This window comes from Ursus maritimus, unplaced genomic scaffold (assembly GCF_017311325.1).
Source record: "Ursus maritimus isolate PB19 unplaced genomic scaffold, ASM1731132v1 scaffold_17, whole genome shotgun sequence".
In the NCBI taxonomy this organism is placed as follows: Eukaryota; Metazoa; Chordata; class Mammalia; order Carnivora; family Ursidae; genus Ursus; species Ursus maritimus.
This window is the reverse complement of record NW_024424119.1, coordinates 37639721-37664830: the sequence shown is the minus strand read 5'-3', so window position 1 is coordinate 37664830 and position 25110 is coordinate 37639721. Positions and strand designations below refer to the sequence as shown.

General features: G+C 46.5%; 1 protein-coding gene across 1 annotated transcript in view; it reads right to left on the bottom strand.

The window, feature by feature from the left end:
- The window catches only part of LOC103678562 (paralemmin-2), a 69120-nt gene that overhangs the window by 18462 nt on the left and 25548 nt on the right, over positions 1 to 25110 (bottom strand). The window lies entirely within an intron of this gene.

Below are 25110 nucleotides of genomic sequence, written 5' to 3'. Positions count from 1 at the left end.
TTGGCATACTAGGGTGGCACTGTCATGCAGCAATGTCCTTAGGGTTATGAAGGGATGGATGTTCTCCGCCCTAAGGAATTATTTGGCCTGAATGTATTTGTTTGCTCATTCAATTTTGCTTTTGGTTTCTTTCCCCTCTGTCATGCTGGAAGCTTTGCTGCAGAGTCTGGGCCCATTTATATCTGTCCCACCACCCCCTTCCATCTTCTAATCTGCTGGTGGCAACTGGCTAACCAAGACTGTTCAACCAAGACCTAAGATAAAGAGTCCAGAATGAGATCCTCAGACGGGTAAGGGACACCAAACTACAGGCATGGGTTTATTTAGGGATGCACTGTGCCCCTCAGAGGTTTCCTTCCTGCGCATCTGAAAAATGACCTCTGGATGGACGAGACTTTGCAGCAATTACTTTGGGTTATGAAGACAAACTCTATGTATAATCATATTCCCTCCAAATGAACATGAATATATTTATCATTTTACTTCCAGTAAAAGTGGAAATCCTTAGAATGACTTAGATGGCCCTACAGTAGCTAGCCTCCCAGTACCTACATGACCTCCGCTCTGGACAACAAGAGCTACTCCTTATTCACCCATTCGTGCCCCATGTTTTCTCCTCCTCCAAGAAACCCATCTCAAAACCCTAACCATTCTTGAAGTCTCAGCCACCCCATGAGGCTTTCACAGACGCACCACCAGGAAATAACACTAGCCTCATTTATTAGCACATTACTTTGGTTTATCAGAGGTCTTATCAAGTCTACTCTATGTTAGAGCAGTGGTTCTCAGCCGAGGTGATCTGTCCCCCAGGGCATATTTGGCAGGTGATCTGTCCCCCAGAGGATATTCGGCAATGTCTGCAGACATTCTGGCTGTCCGTAACTCAAGGACAGCGGGGATGGTGCTTCCAGCATCCAGTGTGTAGGGGTCAGAGATGCCGCGGAACTTCCCACAATGCCCGGGACAGCCCCCACCACAAAGAATTGTCTGACTCCAAATATCAATAGTGCTGAGGTTTGGCAACCCTAAACCCCATATGATAGCACATAGAAGTCATTCATTTCCCCTACCAGATTATAAATTCATCATGGGGCTGGAGGGCACAAGGGCTCAACTTATGAATATTGAAAGAATCAAAGAAACTAAACCAAGTTGAGAAAAGACATGGCTCAGCCAAATGAGGCCTTTAGGATTTCTGAGGCCAGGGTGAATTGTTCAGCAAGCCTGGATGAGAAGCTGTGTGCGGGCTGAGATGCAAACAGAATCTACAGGAGAGGCGGCCGAGTGACACAGATATATAAACAAATAGATACAAAACTCCTTTGCTGTTTATGTGCAGCAAAATCTTCTACCGACCTCTGCACAAATTATTTTGGGAGGATCCAAGGAAAGGGAAATGAATGTGCAACAGAAACAACACACATGGGGCAGACAAATGATCCAGAAACTGAATTGGTTCAACGGGGAGAGGAGCATTGGAGGAGGCTTCCTGGGAAGACTGGATGATAGGACTTGCCAGGCGGGCTCTGAGCAGACTGAATCTCAGAGGACAGAGTTCCTCAGCAGATATGCAGGACGTGGGTAGAGTCTATTAGTCTCACACATATTCCCTCCCTGCCCTCTTCACCTCCGTGGGAAGTGGATATGTCCCTGACCCACTGATATTGGTCTTGGTCACATGATTTGCTTTGGTCTCATGGAGGGTGGGTTGTCCTTCCCTGCCCCTGGACTATGGGCTCCGCCACGTCTCTCGCTCTACCCAATGGGATGTTAGCAGACACAGCACAGCAGAGACTTAGAAGGTGCTTGTGCACTGAGGTCTGTCCGTGCGTGCCTTGGCGGCACCAAGAGAAGAGCTTCTCTGTTCAACGGCTGTCCCTCCAGCCTTGGCCCCGGGAAAAACACATGGGGAGTAGACTGGAGCCCAACCCAGAGGCGGACGCCATGCTCAGTTGGTCCTATACCTGAAATTAGACTTGCTTAGCGGAGCCCAGCCTGGATCAGCAAATACCAGTGTAGTCGCTGAAGCGTGAGCAACAATAAGTGACATTCTAAGCCACCGAGTTTTTATACTACTATTGTGGCAACAGCTGCTACAGCTCAAATATTTATGTATTACATGGGTCTCTATTATATATGTATGTATTACATGATATATACATGTGACTATATATCCGAATAAAACATATGCCAATAATATATATAAATTTGTAATATGCGTGTGCATACCCCAGTAATGCCTGAAGCATTATTCAGGACCCTCCCCCATGACGACTAAGATTGAGAAAATAGGAAAACCTCAGTGGGAGCTGCCTTTGGGTAACGGGATATTGGGTCGTTTTAATTTTGTTCTTCATAATTTTCAATATTTTTCAATTTTTAAAAAAATCATATATTCCTTGGTCTAATCGGAATAGAACCCATAGATGGCTTTTTAAAGAACCCTCCTTTTTAAAAAGTTTTAAAAATTATTATTTATTTATTTATTTAATAATTTTTTATTTTGTTATGTTAGTCACCATACAGTACACCTATCCCATTCCCCCACCCCCCTCCCCTCTGAAGCCCTCAGTTTGTTTCCCAGAGTCCATAGTCTCTCATGCTTCATTCCCCCTTCTGTTTACCCCCCTTCCTTCTTTCCTTCCTTCTCCTACCGATCTTCCTGCTATTCCTTATGTTCCATAAATGAGGGACTGGAGGAGATTATGCTAAGTGAAATAAAGAACCCTCCTTTGACCTCGTGCTGAGAAGGCAGCATTTCACAGACCGGGGCACGGGAACGGAGCCAGCTTCTCCCATGTCCCCGAAGGGTTAAACGGCACACTCCAGTATGGATTGCCATTCAACTCAACCAACACCTACAGATGTTGTGTGGCCGGACTCAGAGCTAGGCACTACAGGGGATTCTAAAATAAACAAAATCGCGTTAAGAATGGCTGACTGAAAAAAAGCGGGGGAGGGGGGGGAAGGCTGACTCTGAGTAGCTCACGTCTCCCCGTGAAGCAGCCCCAAGTGGTTAAGAATTCTCTGTGGACGGATGCCCACTGGCTGGCCGACTGTCTCCACAGCCTGTCCCCGGCCCTATGGGTTTCAGGGCTCTCGGCTATATAGTTCAAGCACTAAAGATTTGGGTCATGATACTGAGTAACTGAGAAGGCGGAGAGAGAGAGGGAGGCAGAAAGAGAGAGAGAAAGCAACAAAACTAAACTTTTGCAGTAACTACAAATGAGTTTCCCTCCAAGGGGATGAATGTGGGAAATCGACAGTTTGTTTAAGTCTGGGCAGGTCAGATCCGAGTAGCAGATTTCTCTACAAATGCCCATGTGGGCTGGGGCCAGGTCCTGAGGGCACTGAACGGCCCAGGCCGCTATCGTTCTGTGGAAAACCTCAGTCTCGGAGCCGGGGAGCGTCCCCAGAAACGGAGTGTCATGGGTTAATAAGAGTCATCTCAGCCAGGCCATAGAGGCCACTGTTTTAGAGTTTCATGACTGAAATCTAACGCAGTCTTCCCTGGAGGAGCCAAGTAGATACAGCTGAGCTAAAAATAAAGAATGGGCAGGAAGTGTAATTTATACGTGAGGTTAATCGAGGCGCTTTAGGCTGAGACAGGTGCACATGGCGGCCTCGGACCGGCTTGCTCAGTTTCTTCGGAGCACAAAGCAAACTGTAATGGGCGGTAAGCAGAGGTGACACACTGCAGCTGTGCAGGCTTAATTTACCAGAGATAAAGTTGCAATCATGGCCAGATGGTCTTATAAAATCTACCGAACCCCAATGGACCGTCCTCGCAGGAAAATAAGACCTATGGCTCTGTGAGGTGCATCCATCACTCTCATTTCAAAACCCATTTATGCATTCATCCATCCACCCTTCTGCAAGCACCTTCGTTCTATCAGGCACCGCACTGAGCACCAGGGACAGACAGCTAAGTCAGCCTCAGCGTCTGCTCCCGAGAGCTCTTGGTCAAGTGACCAAAACAGCCAGGTAAACACATAATTACAAGACAACTCAAAAAGCATCTGGACTGTCAGCTCCAGGTTTGTAGGAGTTTAAGCTCCCATTGAGGTCACAGCTGAAAGCAATTTCCAACTACTGTAAGGTGGTGAGAAAAACCTAACTGAGGAGGTGATATGTGAGCTGGGCCTTGAAGGATGCATTCAGCAGGTGGAAAAGAGAAGAAAACGTGCCAGGCCGAGGAGAGAGCACAGGCCATGGCCCAGAATATCATATGTCCCTGCTCTCAGGGGCATGTGGCCTTGTATGGCCTTTTCAGGCACAGCAAGCTCTACGCTCCAGTTGACACGGTTCAGCACGATGGCCCCAGAGAGGGCCTCAGCATTTCTGTCCCTCCTCCCCATGGCTCTTCCCCATGGCTCACTCTGTGCTTGCATTTTGCTGTGCCTTGTCTGGCCCAGAAATAAACACCTGCCCTGAAGGGCTCTGCTGAAGACCTACCTTCCCTCCTCTGCAGTGGGAGAAAAACAAGGCTCCAACGAGGAAGAGGCTGCCTGAAAGGGGCCCTGGGCCGCTGATTCTCTAGATACTGTTTCCCACAACGGTCTGCTACACCTTTAACCTTCTTACTTACAGGAGCCAATAAATGTTTCCTTTGTGTGGGCGTCTCTGAGTTGAATCCAAAAGAATACAGACTAATACAAACTGGGTTTCCACTCGTCTTACTGCTTCGAGAGGACTTGGCCTGTAAACTCAGGTGTGCTTTGTTTTTCTTTCTCCATCAGTGGTGGTGATGATCATTATAATACTCATAATGCTGATATTGCTTTTGTTATGTATATATTGCTTGTATGCAACAACCATAGTAATGAGGAGGATTTTTGAGTGCTTACTGCGTGCCAGACACCGTTGCTAAGTCTTTTATAAACATTACAATACTGAAGCTTCACAATAGCCCACGAAGTAGGACTTCTTTAACCCCATTCCACAGATGAAGGAAATGAGGCACAGAAAGGTCACTAACTTGCCCAGGGTCACAAAGATAACGTGGGACCAGGATTCGGACCCCGGTGTCTGGCTGGAGAACTGCTATTCTTTGCCACTTCTTTGGACTACCTCCCTATGACCACTTCCTCTTTCTGCCCTCGTTTCCCGAAGAATGCATAATGCAACATAATGTATTTTTCATGCCCACAGAAGGTCAGGCAAGGAGTGCGAGCTATTTAATCTAATTGCTTTTCAGAAACATGAAGCCCCTGAGCGGTACTCCACTCAACAGTCATCCTACCTCTGTTTGAAATCCTCCCCACACAGGGAGCTCACCACCTCTAAAGGCAGTCCATTTCCTCTTCCGGCAGTGCTGACCTTCAGATCAGACTGCTCCGATTTAGGTGACATTCATGTCCCTGTAGCGTTCACTATCTGAGCACTGTCGTTTGGAAGTGCAGAGGTCAAGCTCAGCAAACACCATGACGTGTAGGGGCTCCATTCTGGGAAATGGGAAAGCCCAGGCAACTGGGACTTGCTACCCAGTAGGGGAGGGGGCACTGAGGATATGAATTGGGGCCCAAGAGTGGGGAGAGGGGTGGTGGGAGGAGTAGACAAGTAAGGTAGGAAGAGGAAGGGGGGCTTCTGTGCGTCCCCATGGAGGAACTCAGCACTGAGTCAGCTGAGGGAAGCCGAACGGTAAAGAAATGTTCACGAGTCTGTTTCTGAAGGAGCTCTGAGCCCACGGAGTGAACCTTTACAATTTTCCTCTCCATTGAGAAACCTGAGCTTGGGTTACACACACAAACTGGGAAAGGCCAAACAGGGCTGCTCTCAGTAAATTCTCCCAGAATCACAGGAGAGGCTGGCAGATGGCCGGGCGGCTGGATTAAGACCTGTTCTCTTCTCTTGCACTGCAGGTTCATAGCTGAGCAGTCAAGTGGGGTGCCTGTCTGGCCAACCTGCCAAAGCAAGAACCTCCGGAAGAATGTTTTGTGGGCAGAGAAGAGCCGCCCACATCTTTGTGTACCCAGCACAAGGAGACATGTAATCAAGACTGTTAGTTGTTCATTGATTTCCATCCTTTCTTGCATAGCAGTGTGATCCCGAAGGCTTGGCTAGGCATACAGCCACGCAGAATAATGACCACATTTCTCAGCCTCTTTTGTAGCCATGTACAGCATATTCTGGCCAAAGGGATGTGAGTGAAAGCCCTGTAGGGCAGATTCTAGAACCTTCTTTAGCCCTTTCTTCTTCGCCTCTTCTTTCATCATTTGGCCTGAGATGCACATGCGTGCAAATGGAGCTCTAACTACCATCTCGAACTCCGAGGACAAGGGTAGGAGAGGGATAAACTGAAAGAAACCTAGGTCCCTGAGGAATTCACAGAGATGGCCACCAGACAGCTCTTGACTGCCTACCTGTGGATTTTTACTGGAGGGAGAAATACACATCTTGTTTAAGCCACTGTTACTGTGGGTTTCTTTACCTGCATCCATATTTAATTTTAATAAATAGAAGACATTTAGTGCATATGGTTGAATTTGAATGAATGCTCTTAGAATATGCTGAGGATGTGGGGCCAGAGCTAAGCACAGCCCAGAGCCTCATTAATGACTCAGCAGCAGAAGAAAGAATGAGCAATTGCAAAGTTTGGAATTCATGACTGCCAATCAACTCTTGTAAATGGGGCTTAGCTGAAGCTGTGCTTGACTAACCCCCTACCTCAAATCCCTGCCCCATCCAAAGTCTCACTCTGCTCAGTGATAACCACCTGTGTCTTAGCATCTCTTTGGTGTGCTGTGTCTGTGATGTTTGTGTCAGTGTGACTCTCAGAGACTTTGCCAGCTGAATTAACACGAGAAAGAGGCAAGTCAGTGCCGTCTATATGTGCACACTTGAAACACCTTTCCAGCTGAGCTGCTCACCCGGACACGTAAGACTTAACAATATGGCGCTCATCAAGGACAATGAAGTTGCCGTTACATGATGGAAATAGAATCATATGTGGTTCAGAAGTGAGTGTCGTGAGAGGCTAAGGGGGCCAGCCACTGTGAATTGTGCCTCCCCCGGATCCCTGATACTTTCCTTTTGGAAACAACATCCAGCTCCTCCACAATTCCTCTGCAGTTCCTGTGGGTTTGGTGAAACCACTCACTGATGAGAGGGCCCCACATCCCTAGCCACGGAGTAGAAATATAACTAACCTGGGTTGCCTGAACTCTTGGCCAGTCTACATCTTGAGAGGAGTGACCCAGGAACGGAGAAACATCAAGGGTGAGTTACTCCAACAGCAGGATTCTGAAGAGTGCCCTGTTACTTCCGGGGTCCTCAGTTCTGCCTGAGACCTGATCCTCTGACCCCTCCTCCATTCTTAGAATACTTAGCCTGTCTCTCTTTCCCCCCACTACCTTCTCTTTCCCAGTCTCCCTCTCTCTCTCTCTCTCTCTCTCTCTCTGTCAATACCTCAATCTCTGTTTCTATATTCTCGATAAAGCATTGGGAAGAATAGTGTTTGTTTTCACACAAATGGATGTTACAAAATTCCTTTTCCATATTTCAGGAAGACAGTACATTTGTTTCTATGACACTCCCCAAAATATTTTCATTTGTGACTCAATTTGTAAGGAAACAGCTTCCCTTGACTTAGATGAGCATATCTGGAATCACCCCAGATCGTTTGGCATTTAACTACGAAAAAAAAGGTTAATGGCTCTTAAATAAACAGAGGATTTCCACTTCTCCTTATAACAGAACAGGACCTTCCCTGACTGCAAGGTGTCAGTGGAAACTCAAGCCCATTTCATTTTTTCTTTTTTTCCATGTCATCGCTGAGACAGAAATACGGCAGAGAAGATAATGGGCCCGTCAAGAATTCTTCAAGTACAGCTCATATCCTTTCCCTTGTTGAAAAGCTCCTGGTGGATCTCCATCACCTCCTTCCCGGACCCAGACTTCTTAGGCTGGAAGTTCACACCCTCTGTGCTCTGCTCTAACCCCTTCCCAGCCTTACGCCCTCCCCCGAGTTCCAGCCAGAGCAGATAGTACGCTGCCCTGTGAAAAAGCCAGGAAGGACTCCTTACTCTCAACCCCATCTAACACACCTAAGAGTCCAAACCCAAACCAAATCCTGTCTTTTTAGTCATGTTTTCCTTAAGTCACTTCAACCTGATGTGTTCACTCCTCCCCATAGCATTTCTAGCTCTGTGAGGTATTTGGTATACACCGTCTGACAGGAGTGGTAAAGATGTGCTTACCCTACCCAAGCCTACCTGCACCACCCCTTGCCTCAGGATAGGCTTCCTGAGAGACAGGACTCTATGTGATTGTGTTCCGTGTACATCTATGTCGAATGAATGAAAAGCAAGGCAAAGCAAGAACACACTTTTAAAGGATTCCATAGCGAAACTAATTTGGAGTTGGTGCTATTCAATATAGTTTTTTAAAACTTGGCTTGGGTTTGCTACTTCCCCCCTCCAAATACACTAATTTGTATATACATTGAGAAAAAAATAATATTGGATTGACTTATATCTTGATCTAAGTATACAGCTGGGACATATTAAGACTTTTCATTACTGATATTGGTGCAACCAAATTTAATCCCAAATGAATATAAATGCAAATTTCTCTGTCCATAAGTTTTCCTTAGCCCGAAGAGACCAGCCTATCTCTCCTTCTCTTGTGTGTTTATTCCGTCTGGAATCACATTGGCTCATACCGTCAGATTCTGTGCAAGTTGATTTCTGCTACAGGAAATCATTCCCAAGCTTGTGCTGAGCATTGATTTCTTGGGTGTGATTCTTGTTTGAGGCTATTTCATCAGAAATAAAGAGTTTTGATTACATGACAGCAAGATGAATCTCCTTTGAAAGCAACACATTTCTCAGCGGCTTAAACCCTTTCTTACCCAAGAAGTGTCTCTTTATGGAAGAAGAGAAAAACATCTCAGCCAGCCTCTACCTCCCGACTCTGACTCAGAAACTCTCCTGCTCGAGGCCTGTGCCTCCACATGTGCACCTGACCTTGCAGATTCCTCTGGGATGGCACTCCATCAATTATCCCTCCCCTTATAGCTGCAACCTCTCCCCAAATGCCTCCTTTCCTTTAGTCCATAAACAAGAATAAATTCTCTCACATTAAAAATAGGTGAACTCCTTATGACCCTGCATCCTGTTTGAGTTACTGCCGAATCTCTCTCCCAGATTCCCCCAACAGCACTCACCTCTGGCTGCTTCAACATCCTTGTGTCCCAATCACCCTCCAACTTGCTCCCCTCTGCCTTCTGCCCCCGCAACTGTGTTGTATCTGGTCTCGTTCAAGTCCATGACGTCCTAACTGCTGAGTCTCGTGGATACTCTTCAGGGTGAATCTACTGATTTTTCCATTTTTTAAAATACTGTGGACACTCCTCTTCCCCTTCAGAGACCATGACACCAGATTCTTGTTATGGGTTCCTCTTCTCTCCTTTATTAAATGTTCATTTGGCTCCCCGTCCTTGCTAGACATTTTATCCTTGGCTAATCACGTCAAGTCTCACGGTTTAATCTCCACGACATGCTGACATTTACCTAACCTACACCTTCAGCGTCTCTCCTAGCCTCCAGCCTTGGTATACAATCGTACTTCCCATGTCTCCCTGTGGACAGTCCACAGGTACCTCAAACCCCATACAGGCAGGACCAAACTCATCTTTCCCCACAAGGCTGTTCCTCCCTCTGGCATTCTTTTCCTCCGTTCCCGGTACCACCACCAATCCATTCTACTTAAGACAGAAACCTGGTTGTTATCTTGACCTCTCACCTGCCCTCTCTGGTAATCACCACACACGTAAAGTAGCACTAAATCCTGCCCAACTGCCCCACAAATCTCTTTCATATCTCTCCCTCCTCAGCCCACTGAGAGCTCTTCCTTCTTTTTCCTAAATGCCTACAGCAACCGTTCCATCAGTCTCTTTGCCTCTACCCCGCCTTATCACCCTCAAATCCAGCATGTGTGTAGACACACCACAATTGCATTCCCCTGCTAGAAGCCCCTCACAGGCTCTCTGCTCTAAGTTCCTTAGTCTACATACTCCCAGCCCCCTATTTATGTCCAGGAACATGACTTTCTCAGAGATCCCTGCGCACAGGGTGCTCTTTCTTGATTCAACACCTTTGCTTCTACCACCGCTTCTGCCTGACCTGCCCTTGTCTCCCCTTCCCTTCCCCTGGGTAACTACTGCTCATTAAGAACCTGCTCGGGTATCCTCTCTCCCTGGAAGTCTTCCCTGATAGCTTTCCTGTGAAGGTGCCCTTCCTCTTTGCTGCCTTATCCTGTGCGCATATTTCTATCACCAATTTTCTCCCATTGTATTTGAGTCACTTGTTTATGGATTTGAGGCTCCCTTCCGATCTCCCTTTTGTAAAACTCTTAAAGATAATAACCATCTCTTCTTTAGCTTTCTTTGACTATGGCTTCTAGCATCTAGCTAGTTTACATCTTGCAAGGAACGTGGCTCAGGGAAAGTTCTCCAGAAACGCTGGTGGAGGAAATACACGTTTCCGTGCATGTATAAATTGTTTCTCAACCGGCAGCAGCCTCAAGGCAGACCCACTGGCTCAATGCCTTCAGTCAAAAATGATTTTTGAAAGAAAAAATTCAAATTAATGGCGACTCTAGACTTAGTAAAAAGAACTGATTGAGAAGCAACTTGTCTTACTTGTTTTCTCCGAGATAAGAAAATGCAGGAGGTAACTGCTGTGTTTTCTAGACTTTTTACTCGCTTCCCCAAATATCTCAAATATATCATTTCACCTGGCCCCAGGTGTGTCTGTGCGCGTGTGCATGTGTGTGTGTACATGCATGTGTGTGTGGTGCGTGTGAGCATGTGTGTGGTGCATGCATGTGTGTGGAGCATGCGTGTGCGCGCGTGCATGTGTGTGTGTGGTGCGTGTGTGCGTGTGCACATGCGTGTGCATGTGCAGTGCACTGTTCTTATGTACTCTGGGGCTCACCTACATAAAACTGCAGGCAGAGGACACACAGCTATGCAGGAATTGGGCCAGGAGGACGGAGAGTCTCAGCGTTCTCTTTGTTCCACCCCAGATTCTCTTTGGGTTTGCCCTTCGTGCAGGAAGCATCTGGGCTTTCATATCTGATTGTGAAAATTGTTTATGTGGCACATTCCTCTCATCTAAATCCCCGTTTACTCATTGTTTGTGTCTAAATCCAGCACTCTGTGATAGCTTTCCTGCTGAGTTAGAGTTCCCCACTAGCTCCTGAGAGAGTGTGTTTGTGTGTGCATTTGTGTGTGTGTGTGTGCGTATCCACATGGCTTCAGTCACAGCTCTTATCAATGCCCAAACTGCAGATAATCAACACATTTTTGCCTGTTGTCTGTACTGGAGGTTACTCTGAGGAGACGGATGGAGCTTTCAAGATACTTGAATTAGCATCTTAATGAGTCATTCATCAGGAAAAATGATTTAATGCCCAACAGTAGTAGTGGTAAAAATAGCTAACATTTATGGAGCATGTACCATAAGCCAGACACTGTGCTAAGTTGTTTGTAAGCATTATTCAATTCTCTGCAATCTGCCTAGCAGCCATTACTATAATCCGCACTTAGCTGAAGATCGAGATTGAATGGAGGTTCGGAGAGGGTCAGGAACTTGTGGCCCATCACCAGGAAGGGGCAGAGCGGGGATCCAAACTTAGGCCTGCCTGTTGCTGGGGCCTAGGGTATTAGGCTGCCCTGTCCTGCCCAAGAGCAAATGAAACCGTTCCTACTCCAGAGGTTGTCAGTATTTCCTCTTTCCGGTGCAGAATTTTCTTTTCCAGTATCTTGATCAAATAGATCGGCTCTGGTTGAGGCCTGAGTGGACTGGGAGCCCCTCCTGCTTCTCCTACCCCATCCTTGCCTCGGCTGGGCCCTTCCACAGAATGGAACATGGTTTGGAAACCACTGCTCTGTGAGAGTAGAAAGAGCATCTGGTGTATCAGTAAGGCCCCCATGGTGCTTTGTACACGGCCAGTGCTCAATCAATGTCTACCACAGGAATGTGGGTCTGAAAGGGGGCACTGCTGCCTATGGCCACCTACAGGCCGAGTTTCCCCGAGCTGCCTGACAGGCCAACGAAGGACAGAAGGTACCTCTGGCCTTTGAGCCTGAGAGGAGAAAATGCTCTCCCTCTGGAAGGTACAGGTGACGGTGAATTGTGCCTCAAGTAGAGTCTCAGAAGGAGCCGTCCAGGGAGCCGTGGCAGCGGCTGGGAGACCCGGCAAAGCCAAGATGTCTTCCTAAAGGGAACTTCGTCTTATGTTTTGTTAGTTTTGTTTGTTTGTTTGTTTGTTTTCGGTAACCATGTTGTCCATGCTTGATATTACCAGGTGACAGTTCCCCTCCGTGGAGAAACTGGTCATCCCACTGGGATAATTCCAAAGTTATTCTAAGAGTTCCTGCTCAGAACAAATCAAGCCAATCAGGAAGCTCCTCCATATGGGCTGAGCCCGATGATTGTTTCCCACTCGCACACTTCCTGCTATTGTTCTCCGGCATGTTCTCAGAGACACAGCCGCTGAGCCCTGCCCCTTCCTCTCAGGAGCCAAGGGCCGCAGTCACGGCTACAGGCTGAGGTGTATGAGACTCTGAGACCAGACACCTGGCCAGGAGAGAAGGGTCTGAAATCAAAATAGGGGTGGTTGCTGGCTGGAGCAGAAACCACAGGGTTTGGGTCTCCCTGGCCTCGGATGGGAGGTATGAACTATTCTGGATCATTCACTCATTGCTTATCAAGCATGTGTTGAGCTAGGCACAGTGACGGTTGTCTCGTCTCTACATTTAAAAAACTCCTCTGATGGGGAGGCAGGTGTACGAACAATTAGAAAGCAGTGCTCAGCAGAGCTCAAGCTGGAGTTCCTCAAGACGGTGGGAATGCAAAGAAGAGAGCCTGACTGCTGAGGGACTGGGGAGGGAGGGCAGGATTTCAGGGTTTTGGAACATTTCAGGGGGACCTTGAGGGATGAGAAAAAGTATCAAGGCAGAGTGTGTTTAGAAGGCATTTCAGGCCAAGGCAACAGCATGGACAAAGGGGCTCGATGTGCCAGGAGGGTTCAAGCAAGTGAGTGAGGACCTCTGTCAGACTGGATGTCTCCAGTGTGCTCATGATAGGAAGAGGGTGACAGGGAGGGTCGGGTCCCAGATGACATGACGCTTGAATGCAACCTCTGGGGTTTAAATTTGATATTGAAGGCAACAGAAAACCACTTAAGCTTCTTGCTATTTGTCTGTTTTAAGGGAGTGCCTGGATCAGCTATGTTCTGGAAAGATCACTGTGGCAGCTGTGTGAGAATGGATGTGGACGTGTAGAAGGGCTCTAGAACGAAAGCCTAAAGACCAATGAGCGGTTGTCCAGGCAAGAGATGAGAAGACCTACTGTGGGAAGCAGAAAGGGGCTCCACTTATTGATTTTTACATTCCAATGACATCAAGGTCTTTCTAAATCAATTTCTGGCATTGGTGTGACTCCACAGGCTGGGCTGAAACAAATGGGCACGTTAAATTGTGAAACTACGCCCAAAAGTAGATTGTGGTGGTCCGGTGGCTAGAGTCTGCATGCGTTAGTGAGACGCTGGGCTTCACTTTCCTGCCAACCCCTCTCTTACCCACCTCCCTGCTACTGCCCAACTGTTAGAGGTATCAGAGCGCTCCTATCTTGGGGAGGGGAGGAAATACAGCTGAAGCCAGCCATTTCTGTCCCTTTTGATGGTCTAGGGTTCACTGTTGCCCAGGAAATGAATTTGAACCTGGAGGCCCCAATTTAAGAAGTTCCAAAGACTGAAATGGTCTCAAACCCATGAGTTCCTCTAAGGGAAACCAGCCCTTAGACTGATTAGCTGCACCATGACCCCCAGATGGCTGCAGCAGGAAAGGGCTCAGAGTAACAGACTAATAGATCATCACTCATCACGGGTCTGGGCAAATGCTGAGGCTTCCCTCTCCCTTACACAGAGAGGCTGAGTCAACACTGAACGCTGTCCTCCTGGAGCGTCCTGTGTGGACTGCAGGTACGAAGTGGTTCCGCACTATTGGTTTCCCTTGGCACATTCACAGGAGTCCCTCTGACAGCCCCCTGTCATTTTTCTTTCTTATAGATACAATATAGACATTCTGTCAAAATGCCATCAAGAAGGCCCTATGGGGCCCCAGTGGCACAGATGGTTCTGAGGCAGAAACAGCTACACCCCCCTATCTCTGGCTCATGCGTGCCTCCTGGTGCCCCAAAAGCTGGGCAGGTAGGGATGGAATGGCCTTGGAGGATGAGTCTCCTTGGCCTGAGCTCTGAGAAACCTGGTTTAAGGCTGCTGTGTGGGCCAATGTCTCAAGGAGGCCCTACAGAAGGTAAAGAAAGTCAGGTACCCCACATTTATCATGAGGTTTTGAGACAGAAACTTGAGGACTACACATAAAGTTACAAATACTCTCTCTGATGAACTTTATCCCTGTGGACTTATCAGCCCTAATTCTGTTTTACAACAGCTAGTGTATTAAGAAGTCAAATGAGAGTGATGTCTACTGCTGGGTTTTCGAACCCAGATGGAAAACAGAATTTTCCTTATACCAAGAGCCTGCCAATGAGTAAGAACCTCCAGATACAAAATGATTCACACCTAGGGATCAAAGTCTGGGTCGGATAGCATGACTTAAGCCAAACTGGAGAAGCTCTTAGGAGCAACACGAAAGTGGCTTGCACCAGGTCCAAAGAAGAAGAATGCCCTTTAAATATATCCAGAGACTTGTGCTTTCTCGTTGAAGCCCTCTGTCAGAGAGATGATCTGATTGGCCATTTGAAATGGAAACTCTTGGATACAGAAATAGTACACTGTGTTCCAAAATAATGATTTAAAAACCCCATCTGCTTCTTGCTGGTGGTTTGGCTTATGCAGAGGTGGTGCTGGCCATCTTCCTATTCAGCTGTGGTCCCACCTCTGCAGTTTTCCTACCATTGTCTATTATTTCTGGATCCTGAGGCTAAGGGAGGGTTACCTGCTGAAAGCACAGGGAAACCTCATTGCAATGCTCAACCGTAACCGTGCAGGGCAGACCAGATTTGTCACTGAAATAGCACAGGCACCTCGGTGTGGGAGATCTCAAAATAAATACTTTTTGTGTGAGTGAGTGAAGGACCAAACACCTCCTGGGCACATATGAGAGTTCTACATTCCCACAAAACCCCAAATATCCCCATAATAACAGTAGCAGATATTTGTGTAATACACACATTCCCTTCACAGCAATTAGAGATTGTTTTATTTCTATGTTTTCCATAAGAAAATTGAAAGGAAGGAAAAAAGAGAAATCAGAATTCTGGTATCTTTCATGCCACAACTGGATTTCTGCTAAGCCCCTCCCGATTGTTCTAGACCAGTGGGAGGCAGCAGGACACAGTGCAAATGAGCCAGGATCAGGATTTCAATTAGCCTGGCAATTCCTGGTTGAAACACAGAGTAAGCTCCCCAGTTTTCTTAGTCTCAGTTCCCTTGTCTACAGGATGGTTATAATGATGTATACAGAAGAGCTATTTACACTATGAAGATTAGATAAGTTAATATTTAAAATATCTCAGAATACTTCCTACCAGGGAGTAAACAAGCATTATTTTAAAAAAAAAATTGAACTTAAAGATTATTCTGTTAAACACTCCTTGGATTACTTTAGAAGACAAACCAAAACATACTATTTAATAGAACAGATTCAAATCCAACTTCTTTCTCAATCATGTAGTTTATGGCCTAGAGGATCCAAGAACACCCAAAGATTTTTATGTTAAACCAATTTTCCAGAGAATGTCAGTACCATCATTTGAATGTTAAAAGGAAAATTAATGAATTGGTTATCAGCTTCAAAGATGGTGAAAGTTAAGATTTTTGTGTCTGTGTGTATGTGTATGTACATGTTTAAAAAAAAAAAAAAATCCAGAAAATGTACTTTAAAGTCGCTTTGTGGAAAAGGCTTGTGTGTACACGGGGGGCCATCTAGTGGCAGGTGATAGTCATAGTCCACAAACTAAGGTAGTATGTTCGAGAATTTAGATAAAGCTTCTAGGAGGAGACTGCTGTCATTCTGGAGATCTGATACTGTGTGCTTATTTGGGAATAGAAATCTCAATATATCAACCCCTCCCAGCACACTGTCCTCCCTTCCACTGAAGGCCAGGCATTGGGAAGACATGGACCCCAAGGCCCATGGCTCTTCCCACTTCTGCAAAGCAGCAGTAAGGCCCTGCAGGGCTACTCCCTCTCTGAGGCTGTCTTAGCACACTTCTCCACATCTGTGTGTCCCGGCCCTTCCCTTAGGGAGTGCAGCACTTCTCTTAAGGAGCAGCTTTTTCGTCCGTACATCTGGTAACCCAGTGACCAGGGCCAGGAATGACATCTAGCCCATGAGGTCAAGCACAAGAAAGGGTTCATGAAGTCTGTGAAGTTCCAAGTACAGAGGTTGAGTCTGTGTCATCTCAGGAACCCCAATACCCAACAGAAGGACCTGCACAATGTAGACCCTGGCTATCTGTGGAATTGAGGGGGGACCTACACTGTGTCCACACTTGCTCCCCCAAGTCCTCCTCTCACTGGGGCCAGGGTAAGGGTATAGCTGTGTTCTCTTCTGGACGGAGAGTTCCACCCAGAGCTAACTGGTCATATGCATCTTGAATTTCCAAGTCCAGCCAGGGCCCGGGGCCCAGTGAGAGTCTGGGGAGAGACAACCAGGCTCTGCGATGAGGTCGTAGGTCCTTCAACCGTGAGTGCTCGCTGAGGAGTGGCTGAGTAGCTAGGCAAGTTTACAGATGCACTCCACCCGTAGATGAATTCAACTTGGTAGAATCAACGTGTATAAAAAACCTCAAAGACGACATATCTCACTGAACAAAGGACTACCAGCAGGACTCTACCTGGGGTAGCCAGTTGCTTTAGTGCATTAACATGGTAATTCACTCCACAGTCTTTCTGGGAGCCAGTGCCAAGTAACATGAGGTATGGCTGAACTGACTTCATAATGAAAGATGCCACTGTTCTGATGACATCCCTCCCGTCATGGCTCTGCCTCTGGCTAGAGAGAAACAGGATCTGTGGAAGACAAACTCTGTACTGTAAGAAGAGAAAGACAAAAGGATACCAACAGGAGCTGGGAACGCATTCTGTGGCCAGCACTGATTAGACACTTTACATATATTAACTAAGTTAAGCCTCACAACTGCCAAATGAGATACCTGTTACTGATTCCTGCTTTACAGATGGGTTAAGTAACTTGCCCAAGGGCCCATGCAATTAATGAGGTGCAGAGCCGAGACTCAGACCAAGGTCAGTCGATGCTGAAGAACATACTCTTTTCACGGCTTCAGTAATAACCCCTCCTCAGCCTTTGGAACCCAGAGGCGGGAAGAGGAACCCCTGATTAGAAGTCCTGGTAGAACTCTATTCAGGCCTAAGATATTGTTGAGACTAAAAAAGAAAAAAATGCACAACTGAGCTGGGCTAGAAGTGGTTCCAAGGTTGGAAGTTTGCCTTCACAGCGCAGCAATGTCTCTCCCTGGGAAGTCTCTAGAGCCCTGGCCGGCCTCTGCCATGCCTTCTCTGGCCCAGGTGTGAGTGAGGAGTATGGGACTGTTGGGTGACCTGTTTTATTTGTGCTCTGTGTCCTGGTCCATCCGCTGTCGGTGGACTGTCTTCTTCTATCCTGCTCAATTCAGCCTAAACTGGCCGCCTGCCCAGTTGGTTCCCAGTCTACCCTTGACTCGTCTATCCCTCTCTCTCTAGTTGTAGCACTGAGCCAGCATCCCGCTTCCACCACTGGGTTTATTACAACTCCCCTGCTCTGAAACTTTCAATCCTGCTCCACGGCTTCTAGAATAAATTCTAAATCCCTCAGCTTAGCATTCCAAGCCCTCTGTGATCTGGTTCCAGCCTGCTATTCTAGTCTTTTCTGCAGAGCTGCTTCTATTTAGGTCTGCGACTCTCCTGTCTTCAAAGAGATGGCAGATCCTATGCAGAAGGACCACCCATGACTGGCCATGCCTGGACCGTTGCTTCTGACAAAGAGAGTGACTCTGTGAGAGAAGCAACTGTTTACTGTCCTCCCCATTTCCACACACCCTTCTCTTCCCAGGGAGGAACAACATACCAGAGATAGTAAAAACCTCCAAATGGAGCCAGGGCCCCTTCAGCTGTTTACAACAGGTGGCTGAGCTGTGAAGAGCCAAATGAGCTTGGTCAAAATGGAGCGTCCATGACAACCAGCTGACCTTGCCAGTTAAGCTCTTATTCCAGCAGGCCTGCAGCCATGGTCTCTAATGATTGCATCCTCCAGGAGCTCAAGCCCAGCTCTTGAGCTGGGACCTGATGTGAGGCTGAATGGGGCCAAGGCCTCCCTGAGGTCAAGGAAGGGCCGCCATTTTCCAGTCTGCTTATGATATCCATGAGCATTTGCTCCATCTCAAGGGTGGCCATTCAGTGCACATCCCAACACAGCCTCCATAGCTTGCTTCCTACGAGCCTGGAATTTCTTTCTATTGAATTGAGGCACATTAAATTTGACCTAGTATCTTTTATTTTTGGAGAAGTGGAACCATGACTGTTTTACAATATTCAGGTATTAATGGTTCTGGGTTAGGACCATAATGTACTGTCTAGAGTCAAAGTGAACACTCTCTGGGTGATAAATATTTCTTGGAAGGGGACCTTCTAATGATGGGACTCCAGACCAATAGAAACCTAAGTCTAGAAGCTTCTGGAGATCTCTGAATACCCAAAGTCAAGGGACTTTGAAGAGTTGTCTTCTATTATAACTGAGTGGATTACAAATCTCTTGAGGGTAGCAATTGTGTCTATCTTCATTTGTCTATCTCCAACTTAGCTCGGCCTCGATCACAAACATTCAGTAAGTTTGTTGAATGAATGCATCAGTCTTCGAAATCCCACTGGAGTGAAAGCCCAAATCCTAAAGCCTTCAATGATCATTCCTCCCTCTGAACATCTACTATCCTGAGAACAGGTATGACGTATCCTAGCACCTGTCATGTACATATACCATCCATCAGGCACCTAGCCTGTCAGATTCATAAAGGCAGGGGAGAGGACTCTTTCTTCTTTTCTATAATTCCAACCTCTTACCACTGCTAGGTATGATGCTCAAGGAACACGTATTTAATCTTGTTCCAAATGAGTATTATGTCGACCACTGTAGAGCAATCAGTCGGGAGTGCAAATGTTCGTTCACGGCTATACTTGCCCATACTTCTAGTTAAATGAAAGTCTTGTCAAGAAAATAGTCTCCTTCCTTTAGTTTCTGTCACGATCACATGTTAATCAAAGGAATAGAGACAAAGGCCCGAGTTGCAGTTGGAAATGCCTGTGCAGAGAGAAATATTACTAGGACTTATTTTCAGAGTAACTGTGGGTGTATCACTTTACTACCTTCATTCTTTTATTCCTCCTTCCAGTAAATATAAGTGAAAGCCCTTTGTTGGAGGCAGTGTGCTAGGATCCGTGAATACAAAAGTAAACACTACACTCTCTTTGCCTCCAAGAAGCCGAAGCTGGAGGAGAATAGAGTGAAAAAACAACTTCACATGTGCTCTGATACAATAAGTTCTGGGCTAAAAATGCCTATGGGAGACACTGAACTAGTCTTCAGGGCTCAGGGAAAGTAGTGTCTTAACTGAGGCCTGAGGGGTCAGTAGGAGTTAGCTAAGTAAAGAGGAGCTGAAGAGTGTTCCTGGCAGAAGGGACAGCATGTATAAAGAACTTTACCCAGAGAGAGCTTGGTACCTCCAAGGAACTGCAGAGAGTACTGGGGCAGCCAGCAATGAAAGGAAGAGGAGGCAATTATGGGGGATAAGCCTGGAGAAGTAGGCAGAGGCCATATCATAAATGGCTCTCTAAGCCATATTAAGGAGTTTGGACTTTATCTTAAAGTCCAAGGGGAATGGGTGAAGGTTTCTAAACTGAGAGTGCTGCCATCAGGTATAAATTCTGCAAGATACTTCTGATGGCTGGGTAGAGTGTGGGTTAGAAGGACACAATGCCAGAGGCAGAGAGACAGGGTGAGAGAGTGTTGCAGCAATCCACGTGAAAGATAGTGGTGACGTGGACTAGTGTCATGGCGGTGGGCACAGGAAAGAGTGGAAGGATTCTAGAAATATCCGTGATATAAAAATTACTGAATAGATATGGGGTCAAGTGGGGGAGAGGAGTCAAGGATGCTGCCTTGGTTTTAGATTTGGGTAACTGGGGGCACAGTGGTGCTTTTCAATGAAACAAAGAACCAAAGAGAGGGAACAAATTTGAGAAAGTAAATAGTTCAATTTTTGACATGTTGAGTATTAGATGTTTGGGGGAGATCCAAATGGATACAGGCAGGACGTGGGTGGCTGTACGGATAACCAAGGGGGGAAAAGTGGGATGAAAGAATGCATTTCAAAAGCCAGGGGAACAGATGATACCACTCAGAAATGGCTGTTCCAAAGTCAGCTACACATTGCAAGCTCTTTCACACGGACTGTCCTGTGTTCACCAAGACTCCTAAAATTCAGTCTCTCGATGGACTTTTAAAAGGTACAATAATTCAACAAGCAATGTTGAGTCCATCCTAATAAAGGAAACACTTACTGGCTTCTATGAATATGAACATAAACGAGTCTAGGCAAAAGATAGTTCTAACATATATAAAAGCAGAACCATGAATTTAGCGCTCTGCAAAATTGTGTCTTCAAATAGCTCAGAAAGAGAAGACTTTTGAGCTGTGTGTCCTCATCTCTAAAATGGTATGGAAAGAAAACCTGAAGAACAGGAGTGTGTGCGCACCTTGGCGTGCATAGGTGAAATTGTAATTTCCCTTGGAATATTGGGACCTTGACCTTGATATATTGCTATGTCCTGGCGAAGGACAATGTATGAAGATATAATTGTTGCAGAGGAAGTAGGGTACCACTGCTTATGTGACCTCTTTGTCTAAATTCTTTTTTTTAAAGGCGTATCTATATGAACTCTCTTTAGAGATAGGAGACAGCCACAGATAGATTTCATAGAACATGTAAGTAATTTATATTTCACCCTTTCACATCACAATCTTTTTGTTTTGTTAATGCAATTACCTCTAATTTATTTTAATGCAAATTACCGTACTCCAGTGATTAAAGGACACTTCGTCTAAACAGTAAGGGACCCCTCTACACCCGCTGTCTTACTGAATGAGCTGGTAGAAAACACAGTGGAATTTGGCGAGAGGTGAGCAGGGTGAGGCACAGAGGTCACCGTTACAATGGCAATGTGGAATCCTTACCACTCCCTTTCCCAAGAAGAAACCACAACTGGGTATCTATACTTCTTTTCTATATTGAACACAATGAGTATGATTTGGAACAGAACTGAAAATCAAATTAAACCCCCCTCTAGGGGCGCCTGGGTGGCTCAGTCCTTAAGTGTCTGCCTTTGGCTCAGGGCATGATCCCAGGGTCCTGGGATCGAGCCCCGTATCAGGCTCCCTGCTCCGCCAGGAGCCTGCTTCTTCCTCTCCCACTCCCCCTGCTTGTGTTCCCTCTCTCGCTGGCTCTCTCTCTGTCAAATAAATAAAATCTTAAAAAAAAAACCAACCCTTTAATAAATGGACAGTGAAAATTCTTGTTCTGAGAATCCTTCCATTTTGCTTGAAGCAAACACAGGCTTCGGGTCGTGATAGATAATGCCAGCTACCATCACTGCTAGATGTTATTTTGAGCATTTTACATGTGTTAACTTATTTGATCCTCACGATTCTCAAAGTATATGCTACAAATATTTCCATTTTATAGATGAGGAAACTGAGATACAAAATATTAAGTAACTAGTCCGAGGCCATCAGAGGTGGGGAAGTGAAGGTTCGAAACCAGTGAGAATGTTTGCTGTTGTCCCCACACCACTCTGTCTCCTGTGAAGGATGCCAGGGTGGCCTCAGTGCTCTGAGCTGAAAGGTTGAGTGGTGAATATTTAAACCTTGTGGAAAATCCACATCACCTGTTATTAGCATGGGATTCCCATCTAAGGAGTGGCAAAAAGAACTTGGAGCTAATTACTAAGTGAAGCAGAAGTTGGCTGGGGAAAATTCCAGTTAGGGCATTTGAAAGCCAATAAAATTATACCATCTGAAGAAAAGCCTGAGGACATCTTAATAATGTTCTTTATCAGAACTGCATCGGGCTCCACTCGACATAGGACACACTTAGAACCCAAGTGCCGCCATCCTTGAGATACGAGGACATCCCTTCTGACTCTCCACCTGTAGGGACTGTGCCTTGAGGAAGCCGTACTTCCTCCCTATCTGACTCCATTAATATTATCGTGACCATGGCAGCACTGGCCAGAAGAAAAGCCACTTAACTGTACAACCTCCTTTCCCTTCTTGAAAAATAGGAGAAACGTGCATCACTTAGGAATGGTGTAAGTGCAGTCCTACTTGAGGGCAGAGGGCTGAACAAGCCAATTGCTAAGGGTCTCCCCCCGGCTCCACATGATTTTTTTAAACCATGGAGAATCTTACAGAATCAAGAGCCAAGTTTTACTTTTGCCTTCCCAGACCAAACCATCTCTCCAGGCCTCTTTTAATAGCCTGACAAAAAATCCTAGGATGTCCCCAAGGAAAGCAAATCTTATTGTTGTTCCTACTTACAGGATCAGCTGGGACATTAACTGATTTTCTCAAGATCACAAACCAAGACATCTGTGTGGCTAATATTAAAAGGTCAGTGTCTTAGATTCCCGTCCTTTGCTTTAACAGAGCAGACCACAGCACAGCCGATGACCCTGTACGGAAGGCCTGAGTTGTGTTTGTCAACCGGCTGCACCCGAGAAAACCATATCACTCTGGGGTGTTAATCTGGACTTTGTGACTCCTTGTTAGGGGCTGAAATTTGCTTTTGCATTAGCTACGGGAGAGGAGCGGCAGCTCTGAAAGAGCCCCGGGGACCTGGGCGTAGTTCCAGGTCACCAGCGGGCTGGGTCATTCTGAGAGCCCTGTGGTCTGCCCTGGCCTCAAGTTCTTCCCCTTTAAGGTGAGAAGTGTCGGGAGGGGCTATTCTAAGGACTTTCCAAGTTCTTCTCAAAATCGAAAGATAAACGATGCACAAAGATAGCACGGGCAATATTTAAATATTGAGGCAAACGCGTGGTTTGGAGGCTCATCATCTCTCTGCCATCTGGGTTGGGGCAGAACTTCTCAGCCTCTCTGTGGTCAGGGACTAGGGTTTTACCCCCGACCCCTCACACACCAGTACTCGCACCCGGCTCATGGTGCCTGCCACTCACCACGGGACTGAGGCAACACCCAAACCGGTCTGTGTGGTGAGACAGGTCCACCGGTCACCCGCCCTGTTGCCATGGCAATGTCAAATTGCTATTAAAGTTTCCAAACTGGCAATTTCTGTCGTTATCTTGTCATAGACTGGTAATGAACAGTTGTCTGACAAGACACAGCCCATGGACCATACTTTGAACAACACTGGGTTTAGCCATTTTTCTCTAACAAAGCAAGTCTCCTAAGGACCTGAGGAGGGCATCACTCAGACAACTAGATGATTTTTTTCTTTTTAAAGATTTATTTATTTATTTTGGAGACAGACACCACGGGTATGCATGAGTGGGAGGGGCAGAGGGAGAGGGAGAGAATCTCAAGCAGACTCCCCACTGAGTGCGGAGCCTGACACGGGGCTCGATCTCACAACCACGAGATCTTGACCTGAGCCGAAACCAAGAGTCAGACACTGATTGGACTGCAGCACCCTGGTGCCCCGATTTTTTAAAAATTAGCAACTGGAAAGCACAAAGTACCTTTCATTTATTTATTTTTAATAACCTGCTGAGATAACTCCTGCCTCTCACCCTAGTCTGCCCCACAACTGATCTGGATTCTTCTCAAATCCATCTATCATATTGTCCTACTTCTTCTGCCCTTGGAGTTGTTTTTATCATCCTCCACTGTAGCTGACAGCTCCTAGGCAGGCTGAGCAGCCCTGGAATTCCTGCTGAGGGCCTCAGGGTAATAGGCAGGAGCTGATCACAGGGCAGGAGGGTATTCGAGAGGCAGGAGGCGGGCAGCTGCCCTGGGGACAGAAGCTGCTTCTCACGCTTGTAAGGCAACAGTCACTCCACTTTCAGGGTTGTGCTCGCAGCCCCCCTTCTCTCCACTGCCCTGGACCTGTCAGCAGGGAGAGCTGGTGCTTCCAATCACCACTGGATTCCTATGTCGGTGGCAGCTGACCTCTGAATCAGCTAAGCTTAGGGGAGTGGCATCACTCTCAGCTGTTTCTGAAAGTGGAGAGGGGATCTGGCAAAATCAAACAATTGGGATTATTTACATATGGTACACTGTCACATCACTGTTTCATTTTTATAATAAAGGCTAGAGTCTACTGGGTACCAAGTCCTAGATCCTTCTAAGCACTCTGCATATATTAATTTAACCACCACCACTACCCAAGAACGTTCATCTCATTATTATTATCTCATTTTTGTAGAAGAGGAAACTGAAGTAGAGAGAAGCTAGAGGAACTTGCCTAAGATTTCACAGGCAGCAAGGGGAGGAGGTTCAAGAACTTGAACCCAGCAAGCGTAATGTTGATGCTTGTGCCCCAAACCATGGCTCTATACCGTCTCAACATGGAAATGTTGGTTTTGAATCACATGACAATCCTATGGATGATTTAAGGCTGGTGCAGATCAACTCAATTGAAAAATATTTATTGAGCAACCTGCTAGGCATCCTGCAGTATTCTAGGCACTTGGGATGCACACAGTGGGTGTAGTGTGTTGAATGGTGCCCCCCAGAAGGATATGTCCACACCGTAGCCCCTGGAATCTGAGAATGTGACCTTATCTGGAAAAAAGGGTCACTGCAGATGCAATTAATTTAAGGATTTTGAGATGCGCTCATCTCATACTTCTGGATGGACCCTATAATGACAAGTGTTCTTATAAGAGACAAAAGAGGAGAAAACATAGGGAGCAGACAAGGCCAGATGAAGACAGAGGCAGGGACGGGAGGGACGCAGCCACAAGCCAAGGCTCACCTGGAGCCTACAGAAGCTGAACGAGGCAAGGAAGGACCCTCCCCTAGAGCTTTTATAGGGAGCAAAGCCCCGAAGACAGCTTGATTTTGGACTT